The sequence below is a fragment of the Triticum aestivum genome, chromosome 4A (assembly GCF_018294505.1).
Source record: "Triticum aestivum cultivar Chinese Spring chromosome 4A, IWGSC CS RefSeq v2.1, whole genome shotgun sequence".
Classification (NCBI taxonomy): Eukaryota; Viridiplantae; Streptophyta; class Magnoliopsida; order Poales; family Poaceae; genus Triticum; species Triticum aestivum.
The window spans coordinates 192,549,143-192,562,512 of NC_057803.1; positions in this window are offsets into that span (position 1 = coordinate 192,549,143).

Genomic DNA, 13,370 nt, shown 5'->3' on the forward strand with positions numbered 1-13,370 from the left:
GCCAAAGAACAAGCAAGGAGTAGTAATGCGGCTGCTTTGAAGCCGGCCGAAGAGTTAAGAGCCAAGAAAGCCGTGAATTGTGAGAGCAAAGAGAAAATGGCCAAGATGGCTATAGAGTTAAAAGATACTGCCGACCGTTGTCAGGTCCTTGAAGAAGAAAACCGAACGAGGGCGACGGGCCTCGAAAAGGCCACGATGGCGACCAAAGACACCCGCTCAACCATGAGAGCCAGGAAGGAGGAGCTGTGTGAAGTCGGTGATATTGTGGCTGGGAAGCCCTTTTTGCTGCGGAGGAAGTTCGGAGATCTGCGGTACACCCCTATGGATCGGCTGTGGAGTTCGGCAGATGCATATCTGGATTTGACAGCGAGTGCTGTCGATGCAGCCGAATACTTCCGAGATCAAATATATCATGAAGTGGACAAGCTATTCTGGTCGTAGTTTAACGTTCCAGAGCGTCCGCTTCCACTAAATGATCAGCTTGCCGAATGGGCCGAACTCAATAGATTGTCCGGACTTGCCATGAGGTCCATCTTAGATCATCTGTGGCCGGAAAAACCGAAGCCGAACAACTATTTCAGCTTAGTGCAGCAGTTCCTTGGTGCGGTGCCTCGCATCAATGCGATGAAGAGGTCGAAGTGCATAGAAGGCTCGCGAATGGCCCTTGCCCGTGTCAAAGCATACTCGACAGAAATGGATGCTACCACTGTTGCGGCGTAGGGTTCGGCCATAGGCTGAGTGACTGCCGAGCACTATTTTGAAGAAGTTCTTGAGGGTGCTCGTTTGATAGAGGCCCGGTGCTTGAAGAATATTATGTTTGAGTGACATGTATTGCCATTGTAAAAACAATGTTTTATTAATTTATCAAGGCTGTTGAGGGAGTCCTGGATTAGGGGGTCTCCGGACAGCCGGATTATATCCTTTGGCCGGACTATTGGACTATGAAGATACAAGATTGAAGAATTTGTCTCGTGTCCGGATGGGACTCTACTTGGCGTGGAAGGCAAGCTAGGTAATACGGATATGTATATCTCCTCCTTTGTAACCGACCTTGTGTAACCCTAGCCCTCTCTGGTGTCTATATAAACCGGAGGGTTTTAGTCTGTAGGACAACATACAATCAGACCATAGGCTAGCTTCTAGGGTTTAGCCTCTCCGATCTCATGGTAGATCTACTCTTGTACTACCCATATCATCAATATTAATCAAGCAGGACGTAGGGTTTTACCTCCATCAAGAGGGCCCGAACCTGGGTAAAACATTGTGTCCCCTGCCTCCTGTTATCATCCGCCTAAGACGCACAGTTCGGGACCCCCTACCCGAGATCCGCCGGTTTTGACACCAACAGCTGTATTTATACATTTGCCCGAAAGTATTGTGATGCCTCCTGTGCGGCCGTTTTATGTATACATGTATATAACCTGAAAGATTGCAGTCGCCGGCTTCAACCCCCACACATATAATGCGGGGGTGTTCGCAGAAGACGCGTATTCACACTTAATCCAACGTCTTGGTCCTAATAAGGAGGTGATAGCGCAGCGAACTAGGCAACCAGACTATAATGCTTTAACACTTTCACTTAGCCATAGGAGTTTGACAGTGGGGCTACTATATAGCCCCTGGTGGCTCCACACTCACCCGAGTTCGGGGTGCGTACATGTCCGGCCGAGAAACGACCCTTCTTTAAGGCGGAGGAATTCTAGGATTCCGATAGGTCATCGAGTGGTTTACCAGTCTCGCGCTATATCATGACAGTCAGTTTTCGGCTTTCTCTACTGAGGTGCTCGTCCGGATGAACCAGGGCACAATCGCAGTAGTTCTCCTGGTGCCGCCTTAGCCGATAGAGCGGAACGTAAGGTAGCAAAACACAGGAGCCGGGCAAACCCAACATTTGACCCAAGACATGATTCGGAGCTGATGCATATAAGGCCAAACTCGCGATGCCGAACACTCCCTAAGGTATTCGGTCTTTATGGTGTAAACCGGGCCTAAACAGTGCGCTTTGTAAGAAGCCCCTAGTGTCCAAGTACATGCATTGTTCTGACGTGGCCACATGCCAAGACGTAGGCATCCTTCTCAATTGTACTGAGAATCCGAGGGATGTGTATCAACAAGAGATAGTTAAAAAGGTTGACGCAGGGTCTTAATCTAAAAAGAATCCTTGGAACGGGTCCCTGCTGCACGTCTGCGCCTGTGTCTCCGTTGTGCCGTATCCTGGACGGGTGTAGCACGATTGTCATCTGTAAAAGAGAGGAACTTAGGTGAAAAGTTGTCGTGCAAAAAGGCGGGTTTAAAGAAACCATTTAAATTTCAAGATGAGTAAAAATTGCCACTTCTCTGCGCGCGTTGAGCCCCTTGTATTTGTAACAGGGGTGTGGCCATCAAACATGTATGAATTTCATATAGCTGTGCCGGACTCGTCTAACCGTGTCCGTGGTATTGACGACCTATTGAATGCTTTAGTTGGTGAGGCCGTTTTAGTGTGCGGCTGCCAAGGCAGCCGCACTCTCTTCGGCACGCAGGGATCGCTCAATATTTTCATTTACTGCAATGATGCCACGTGGACCGGGCATCTTAAGTGTGAGGGAAGCATAATGCGGTATTGCATTAAAGCGAGCGAAAGCTTCGCGTCCAAGTAGTGCTTGATAGCCACTTTGGAACGGAGCAATGTGGAGGGTTAAATTTTTGCTATGGAAGTTATCGGTGAAGCCGAGTATAACCTCTAGTAGTAGGGAGCCCGTGCAATGAGCCCCTGGGCCTGGCGTTACTCCTCTAAAGGTAGTATTGTTGTGGCAAATTTTCGTTGGATCTATCCCCATTTTGCGGATTGTGTCCTGATATATCAGGTTTAAGCTGCTGCCGCCGTCCATCAGGACTCGTGTGAAGTGGTAGCCGTCAATTGTTGGATCTAATACCAAGGCAGCCCACCCTGCGTTCCGGATACTTGCTGAGTAATCCTGATGGTCGAAGGTGATTGGTTGAGACGGCCAGTGGCAGAACTCCGCGGTGATAGGCCCTTGGGCATGTTTTCTGGGAGTGCCGCTTTGCTTGTCCCCTTTATCACGTGTAACACGTTTACTGTGTTGACTTCTGGTGGAAATTTCTTCTGTTCCCCAGTGTTTTGCTTGTGAGGCTCATCCTCATCTTCGCTTGGTGTATCCTGCCCCTTATGTTCGGCGTTGAGCTTGCCGGGCTGCTTGAAGACCCAACATTCTCTGTGGGTATGATTTGCAGGTTTATCGGGGGTGCTATGGATCTGGCATATTTGGTCCAAAATTTTGTTTAAGCTGGACAGTTCATCTCTGACGCCTTTAGAGGGTGGCTTTTGCTGACCTGGCTGAGAGCTTCTGAACCCGGCGTTTACCGCCGTGCTCTTCGGGTTCTTTATTCCGGCGCTTATTATTTTTGCTGCGTTGTGATTTCCCATTTCCATCTCTAACTTCGGATGTACTTGGGTCGCTGGTGATGCATCGGGCTACCAGCTGTCCTCGCCCGCGCAAAAGCGGGTCATGAGGCTTGTTAATGCTGCCATTGTTCTCGGCTTTTCTTGGGTGAGGTGCCTGGCAAGCCATTCGTCTCGGACGCTGTGCTTAAAGGTTGCCAAGGCTTCGGTGTCCGGATGGTTGACTATTTGGTTCTTTTTAGTAAGAAACCTGTTCCAAAGCTTTCGGGCTGACTCTCCGGGCTGTTGAGTTATATGACTTAAATCGTCTGCATCTGGTGGTCGGACATATGTCCCTTGAAAATTTGCCCGAAAGGCGTCTTCGAGCTCTTCCCAGCTTCCAATGTAGCTTTCGGGGAGGCTTTTAAGCTAGTGCCGAGCTGGCCCTTTGAGCTTGAGGGGTAAGTACTTGATGGCGTGGAGATCATCTCCTCGAGCCATATGGATTTGGAGGACATAGTCCTCAATCCAGACCCCAGGGTCTATTGTTCCGTCGTATGCCTCTATGTTTACGGGTTTGAATCCCTCTAGAAATTCATGGTCCAGCACCTCATCAGTGAAACATAGGGGGTGTGTGGCACCCATGTATCTGGGTGTACCGTGGTGTTCGGATGTTTGTTGTGTTGCATCGTATGCTGGAGCGCGCTTGCATGGTCCATAAATGGATCTGGTTGCGCCGTCCTTTTGATGCGAGCCCTCGCGTGGGCCTCATATTGGCTTATGTGCGGCGTTGTTCGCCGCTTTATGTTGGCCGTGAGGTCGTCTATACGGCCGGATGGCCATTTTAATTTTTGGTTGCGGGGGATCTAAGGCCTCCCCATCGAATTCAGGTAGCAACTTCCGCTTTGGGTAGCTCTTGGTGTGGCGATTACTGCCGTACTTTGCTGCCGTGTTGAGTACTTCACTCCATTTGATTTTGAGTGTGTCTTGTGCAGCCTTGAGCCTTTGCTTCTGTTTTTTCAGACTCCTCGCCGTGGCAAGAAGCCTTTGGTGGGCATTATGTTGCTCCTGGCGCCTGTCTGGTGTGATGTCGTCCGGACTGTTATCTTCGATGGGGTTGGGTTGTTCGGCTTGATTTTCCGTGTTACCGTGGGTGGGCAATGGTTCACCCTGCTCTAACGCTGGGTCTATGTGATCGTTATTTCTGTCGGGGCGGGATTTGGGGCGGCGTTTACGCTGCCGCTTTGACTGCTGCTCGAGGGAACCACCCGTCGCTGCGTCCTTCCATTCCTTGTCGTTATTTTCTTTGGGTGTGTCCACCATGTATACGTCATGTGATGAAGTGGGCGTCCAGTGCCCTGTGGGCAGTGGTTCCTCTTCGACTCCTGCATCGTCGTCCATACCGTCGATGTCTTCAGAGTCGAAGTCGAGCGTGTCGGTTAAGTCATCGACAGTGGCTACTAAGTGGGTGGTGGGTGGGCGGAGAATTTCTTCGTCATCCGTATCCCAATCCTGCCGGACATAGTTCGGCCAGGATCCTCCTGACAAGGAGAAAACCTTAATGAGTTCAGTATGTCACCGAAAGGCGAGTGCTGGAAAATATCCGCGGAGGTAAACTCCATGATCGGTGCCCAATCGGATTCGATAGGAACAGGCGCAGGTGGTTCAGAGTCCATGGCCGGAGAAGGATCCGGCAGTTTGGCAACACGGCTCTCGTGAATGGTAAGGTCGATATTCGGCTCGATCACCGCTGAGGGTACGGCCTCCGTGACGGGGTCCATCCGCCCATCCATGGATGGCGCAACTGGCTCTGAATTGAGGCTTGGAGCGGCTGCCGGTGCGATCTCCTGAATACGGTCCGATGGTAGAGCTAAATCATACTCATTGTGACCGTGTGGCGCACAAGGCAGGGGCTCGAATCCGTCGAAGATCAAGTCTCTGCGGATATCGGCCGTGTAGTTTAATCTTCCAAACCTGACCTAGTGGCCAGGGGCGTAACATTCGATCTGCTCCAGATGGCCAAGCGAGTTGGCCCGCATTAGGAAGCCGCCGAACACAAAGTCTGTCCGGGGAGAAAAGTCTCACCCTGGACTGCATCTCTATCGATGATCGTAGGAGCCATCAAGCCTAACGGCGATGACACAGGGGAACTCTCAATTAAAGCACCAATATCGGTGTCAAAACCGGCGGATCTCGGGTAGGGGGACCTGAACTGTGCGTCTAAGGCGGATGGTAACAAAAAGCCGGGGACACGATGTTTTACCCAGGTTCGGGCCCTCTTGATGGAGGTAAAACCCTACGTCCTGCTTGATTTATTCTTGATGATATGAGTATCACAAGAGTTGATCTACCATGAGACCGGAGAGGCTAAACCCTAGAAGCTAGCCTATGGTATGATTGCATGTTGTCTTACGGAGTAAAACCCTCCGGTTTATATAGACACCGGAAAGGGCTAGGGTTACACAAGGTCGGTTACAAAGGAGGAGATATACATATCCGTATTTCCTAGCTTGCCTTCCACGCCAAGTAGAGTCCCATCCGGACACGAGACGAAGTCTTCAATCTTGTATCTTCATAGCCCAACAGTCCGGCCAAAGGATATAGTCCGGTTGTCCGGAGAACCCCTAATCCAGGACTCCCTCAAATGTTCTCGTCACAAAACCATTGGAATGATTCCAAGATACCCGCGTGATCCTAATTTGTTTTCATGAAATTTGAGAAAAGAAGAGTCAAAACTCTACGTCAGGAGGCCTCACCAGAGCGACGAAGGGACTGAGGAGTAAAAAGAATCCTACTCTCCATATATATATATATATATAATCCTAAGAATCAAAACATTTTCTTCTAGACTCAACAACAACAGTGATTCGATCAAGCAGGGGGCTCCTAAGTCGGGGAAGGCTCTGATTGCCAACTTGTAACACACATGATGCGGCTATATCTCCCACATGTCGGGGCACGACTTAGAGGCATAACCGCATGGTAGGCATGTCGCAAGAGAGGTAATCTTTACACATCCAATGTACCGAATAAGAAAGGGGTAAAGAGTTGGCTTACAATCGCCACTTCACACAATACATATATATATCATACATCATAAAGAATACAATCAAGTTCCGACTACGGAACCAAAATAAAGAAAGACAACCCCAATTGCTAGATCCCCGATCGTCCCAACTAGGCTCCACCACTGATCAAAAGGAAAACAATGACCAAGATCTTCATCGAGCTCCCACTTGAGCTGGGTTGCGTCACCTACACTGGCATCATCGGCAGTTGCATCTGTTTGGAAGTATCTATGAGTCATGGGGACTCAGCAATCTCACACCCTCTTGATCAAAACTATTTAAGCTTATGGGTAGGAAAGGTAGTGAGGTGGAGTTGCAGCAAGCACTAGCATATATGGTGGCTAACTTACGCAAAAGAGAGCGAGAAGAGAAGCAAAGCACGATCGAGAAGCTAATGGTGATCAAGAAATGATCCTGAAGCTACTTATGTTCAAGCATAACACGAGACCGTGTTCTCTTCCCGGACTCCGTCGAAAAGAGAACATCATGGCTACACACACGGTTGATGCATTTTAAATAAGTTAAGTTTCAAGTTCTCTACAACCGGATACTAACAAATTCCCATCTGGCCATAACCGCGGGCACGGCTTTCGAAAGTTCAAACCCATGCAGGGGTGTCCCAACTTAGCCCATCACAAGCTCTCACGGTCAATGAAGGATATTCCTTCTCCCAGGAAGACCTGATCAGACTTGGAATCAAGGTTGGGCCTTGCTGGAGGAGTTTTATTCAAAGCGAACTGTCAAGGGGTTCCCATAACACCCAACCGGGTAAGGGACGCAAAATCAAGGAACATAACACCGGTATGACGGAAACTAGGGCGACAAGAGTGGAACAAAACACCAGGAATAAGGCCGAGCCTTCCACCCTTTACCAAGTATATAGATGCATTAATTAAATAAGCGATATTGTGATATCCCAACATATCCATGTTCCAACATGGAACAAACTTCAACTTCACCTACAACTAACAACGCTATAAGAGGGGCTGAGCAAAGCGGTAACATAGCCAAACAACGGTTTGCTAGGAAAAGGTGGGTTAGTGGCTTGACATAGCAATATGGGAGGCATGCTATAGCAAGTGGTAGGTATCGCGGCATAGCAATAGAGCGAGCAACTAGCAAGCAAAGATAGAAGTGATTTCGAGGGTATGGTCATCTTGCCTGCAAATTTCTCGGAGTTGACGAAAGCTTGATCCTCGTTAGCATACTCAACAGGTTCCTCAATCACGTACTTGTATCCTAGCTCTACCCAAAGCAAGAACTCAAGCAAAGGACCAACAATCAATCACAGTGCAATGCACAAGCAACATGATGCAAAACATGGCATGATATGTAAGACATGATATGCAATGCATATGCGTGCTTCGGAAAGGAAAGATTGAACCAGACCTCAACTTGGCAAACCAAGTGTGCCGCTAGAAAGATGAGATGATTTCGATCGAAATTGATATAAAGATCACCGGAATCAGATGCACGGTTTGCAAATGGCAAGCAAAACAAGAATGGCACAATTATGTGATTAACAGCACGATGCCATCTAGAATGCAACAAGAAACTAAGCTACTGCACTCCAACAAAGCAACAAAGCATATGGCAGTAATCTACTCAAGATACTTGACAAAAGATAAACACTGAGCTATGGCTAAATCACACAAGAGGAGGTTCAAACAAGCATGGCAAAAGTGCAAAAGATATCAGCATCACAGACTTAGTGAAAAATACTAACATGCTAGGAATAACATCACGAAGCCATGTTTAGAGCAAGCAAACAACATGCTACAAGAACATATCATAGCAAACAAAGGCATGGCATGAATCTACTAAATGCATAGATCAAAAATCCCTTACTGAACATGAGCCAAAAAGGCACAGAAAATATGATGGCATCCATGTAAACATAGCAAGTTTTATAAACAGTTTCAGACTTAGCAGAAAACTGAGCATGGCATAAACAGAATTATGAAGGCATCTTTGCGAGCTCGATTCACTCACCACAAGGCATTGCATGACAACCTAAGAATGGCAACAACAACATGACATGTTCATGAAGCTAACCATTGCAAGAGAAAGTTCATAGCATGCATGGATCAACTACAACAACCATGGCAAAATTGATTAACATGTAAACAATCTACCAGGAACATTTTATAGCAAAATTAGAGCAAGATTAAGTCATGCTAGCACACTCCATAATTGCAAACCGGGGCACGGATGGATAGAGCACAACCATAGGTCCAAATCATCCTTACTAAAGCAACTCAAAACAAGCATGGATCTCACTATAGCATCATAGTTACATGGTATAAAAATAACAGCAGGCACAAGACTTGGCAAAATCCTAAGTCCCTGAAATCAGCAATACCACGAAGGCTACTTTGCAAGCTTGTGCTAGTCACCACATTGATCACAAAAATACGTGGGAAAAACCCCAGTAAAAATGGCACGGCGTAGATCAAAATACATGTAGAGATCATGCCCATAAGATGCACACAACAAAAGTGACAAAAATGACAAATCACCCTAAACTGATAAGTAACAGGAGCAAACATTTTATAGCAGGTGGCAGCGGCAAGGTTGAGAGGAAGCGGCGACGCGCGGTTGCGCGGGCGGCAGGGCGCGGGACCCGGGCGACCGGTGGCGGAGGTCGCCGGCGAGGTTGAGAGGCGGCGGAGCTGCGGCGAAGGGCGGCGGTCGGGAGCGCCGGCGAGTAGGCGGGCGGCGCTCGTGCCGGGCGGTGGCGTGGTCAGGCTCGCGCGGGCCCCATATGGGCTCCGCGGGCCGCGACGCGGTGGGGATCTGGCGGGGACGCGTGGCGTCACGTGTTTGGAGGAGAGCGGTGGCGGGGTGATGTGGCAGCTTGTGATTGGTCGGGGTGAGGTGGCCGGCGGACATGTCCGACGCAGACGGAGATGTCCGGCGGCACGAGGAGGAAGACGCTAGGGTTTCATCTGCGCGAATTTTCGGGGAGGGGCACCTATTTATAGCTAGGAGGAGGTAGGAGTGTCCAAATGAGGTGTAGTTTTTGACCACACGATCATGATCCGACGAAGGAGGACATGGGAGTGGTTTGGAAGGGTTATTGGGCCGTTTTGGAGGGGTGTTGGGCTGCAACACACAAGATGTTGGGGATATAGTTATCAGTTATGACCCGCCCAGGAGGGGCCGGGTCATCCCCAATGGCGGGTCACAAAGGAAGCCCAGTAGACATTCAAGATGATAGTGTATTAAATCTTATAGAAGGCCTAAAGGCCTAGAGGCGGCTTAAGGCCCAATATTGTAAACCGTCGTATGTAAGGAAAGACTTGTAAGGAAAGGAATGTAAAAGAAGTTACCGAGCCGGACACGATTCATGAGACGGCCGGGACTCTGTAGACCACCAGGCGTCAACCCTTGTATATAAGGGGACGACCCGGTGGTGGATTAGGGCAAGAAACAAGAGATAAATAACCAAGCCGGCGAACTAGCCACTTGGCAATCAAAACCCCAGCAATATCAACACAACTAGACGTAGGCATTTACCTTCATCGTAAGGGGCCGAACTAGTATAAAATCTCTCGTGTCCTTTGTCCCGATTAACCCCTTTAAGCTTCCTAGTTGCGATGGCCCTACGACTAAGTCCTTTTGCTAGGACATCTGCTGTGACAATTCCACGATAGTTGGCGCCCACTGTGGGGATAGCGCATGGTGGATTCGAGTTCTTGAAGGGCAACTTCGAAGGGCTCAAGGGATACGCTGTGGGCCGGATGACCAAGAGTCGTCGCGGCAAGCTTTTCATTGACGACGAAGGCTGGGGCCCCGAGGCCGGCTCAATTGATTACGGGTACCGGGTCCCATTGGTGGAATTCATGTCTTCATCGGCCGGATCGGCGAGTTGGGCCCTGAGCCGGACGTTCACACCAACCTCATCGAAACGGCTCAGCGCACAAGGTCCACCCGTGTTCAATCGGTCGTGAAGCATGCCTTTGTGGGGGTGCATCCATGGCGGTGAATACTCTGAAGAATCGGTGGACGGCGGTGAGACGGCTATCTATTCTGACGCCACATCATCAATGGGAGAGACGAACTCTTTGTATCAGCTGCAGGATGGCATGCTCGGGGGACTGTTCCAATGGAAGCAGTATTCCGGACCCCCTTGAGCCGCCGAATTGGGCCGGAGTCTTCATGGCAGGAACACAGCCGGGGCAGGACTCCACAGCAGCGGCAACAACAACCACCGGGTCGGCTGCAGCCAAGTTAGGAGACCCCGCGCGCCCCCCGGCTCAGATTCTGATGCACCTCATGGATAAACTGACGACCCTGTTGACTGCCGTGGTAGAGCCGACAAATCAAGCTCAGCATGACGCAGAGGTGGCACGCGTACGTGAGGAGATGGTACAAGCTAAAGAAAATTTAGCAGTAGAGGAGGTCAGGATGGCCATGGAGCGGGTGGCTTTGGACGCTCGTGCTCAGCAGCTTCAGGCAGAGACTTTCCGACTGTCGGTGGATATGAACGCGACAAACAAGGTCATGAGAAGAAGGCATCAGAAAACTCAGTCACGTCTACCTCTGACGCTTGATCCTAGGAACCTTTTTCATACGCTCGGGGCCGGGGCAAGTAACCCGGCAGAGGCAAATCGGATCACGAGACCTGGGGCATCGGTTCAGCCGCGCGCCATGGAATCGCCCCGTATACATACCACTCCGCCTCATTATGTACCAACACCGCCGGGTCACTTCTCCATTCCCTTGTAAAACCTCATTGCAGCTTCGGCTCGTTTGGCGGCTCTCTCGATGGAGGGCGAATCTCCGGCGGCGATCAAAACACGAAGGGTGAGAGAACTTCTTCAAACAGCTCTGGCGCAGCAGGATGCGTACTCTTATAGTCGAGACAAGATCCATTCAACCCCTCGCCCGAGCCGGAGCCCAAGCTACAGTAGGCGTATGGATTCAGCTGACATGTCAAGCAATGTTCAATGCCGCAACTGGCGGCACAGGCATGAGCCGGGATAGGCTGGAGCCCTTAACTTGGCGGATCAGGAGAGGCTCTGACAAGAGGCTGAGTGAGCGGTTCAACTGGCGGCGGAACATGCGGCTCATCAAACATTTCCGGCTTATCCAGCAACCTTGGTTGAGGCAGGAGTGGCCACAAGAACCGGAGGTGTTCCTTGCCTGGTTCCGGCCATACGTAATGAGCGTTTGCCAAAGGATTTCAAGGGGCCTTGTAAGGTGCCTAATTACACGGCCGGTTTGCAGCCTGGGGCCTGGATTGAGAGTTATGAGATGGCCATGGAGCTGTTGGAGGTCAGTGTCACGGCAATGGCTAAATATCACCATGATGTTGGATGGAACGGCTCATACTTGGCTAAAAGGGTTGCCCCCCAATTCCATCGGCTCATGGGCGGAGTTAAAGGCCCGGTTCATTCAGAACTTCAAGGACACATGCAAACAACCTATGTCAATCATGGACCTAACTAATTGTAAACAAGAGGAAGGTGAGTCCACAACCCATTGGGTGCGCCGGGTCAAGGAGATAATTCATTCATCTGATAAGATGGATGCCGGCTCGGCAGTATTAATGTTGGAGAAAAATTGCCGTTTTGAACCTCTGAAGCAGAAGCTGGGGCGGCTTAAACGTGAATGCAATGACATGGGCCAGTTAATGGCGGCTCTCGTAAAGTATGTTGATTCTGATAGTACCAAGGACCCTGTGTCTGATGCAGAAAAGACAGGGAAGGGAAAGAAGAACAGCAACGACAAGGGTCACCAGCATAACCCGGCAAATCAAGGAGGTAATAAACGTAAGGCTGGCGAATTTGTGGCTAACACCAATGCATAGGGAAACAATCAACGACGCAAGGGTAGGCAACCCCCTCGGTCGGGCGGGTCAGGTCCCACCCTTGAGCAACTATTGAATGAACCTTTTCCAAGACACTACACCCGGGAGAAGCCAGCCACCCATCTGTGGAAGGACTGTACAATCATGAAGGCATTCAAGAATTCAAATGCATTCGATGGAAGTCATGGCCCTGGCGGCAGTTCAGGTGGAGGCGGCTTTCATGGCCTGGGCGCCGGCTCAGGTGGAGGCGATTTTCACGGTTAGGGACATGCGGGTAACCAAGGAGGTTATAATCCACAACCCGGCCAAGGTAATCAGCAGCAATCCGGATATCAGAGCAACCCAAAACAGTTGAATAGTGGGAAATATCATGTGTTTACCACTAGCTTGTGCAAGCGGGACCGAAAGCTTCACAAGAGGGCTGTCAATGCCGTTGAGCCAGCGATTCCGTGTTACTTACGGTGGTCAGAACAGCCTATTGTGTGGAGCAGAGAGGATCATCCTCCCCGGGTTGACAATCCGGGTCACTTGGCCTTGGTAGTAGTGCCTCATGTTGGTGGATATAAATTCACGAAAGTGCTCATGGATGGAGGCAGTAGCATCAACATCCTCTACTATGAGACGTTTCTTCGGATGGGGTTGACTGATAAGAGTCTTAAGCAATCTAACACTGTTTTTCACGGTGTGGTACTTGGCAAATCGGCATACCCAGGTTGCAAGATTGAACTGGAAGTAGCTTTTGTGGATGTATATGATTCCAGAGTGGAGAAATTAACCTTTGAGGTGGTTAAGATCAAAAGAACATATCATGCTTTGTTTGGACGGCGGGCTCTTGCCAAGTTCATGGCTCGGCCGTGTTATGTGTATCTGCAGCTCAAGATGTCGGGTTATAAGGGAACCATTAAAGTACATGGAAGTCGGAAAATAGCCCTGGAGTGTGAAGAAGGAGATGATGCATATGTTGAGTCTGTTTGTGCAACGGAGGAGCTGAAGTTTTATAAAGATAATGTTGACCCGGCAGACATGACGTCTCTAAAGAAGCCAACAACGGAGAATGAACCGGTGTTGAAATTCAAGTCAGTTGATGACACCAAGACGATTGATT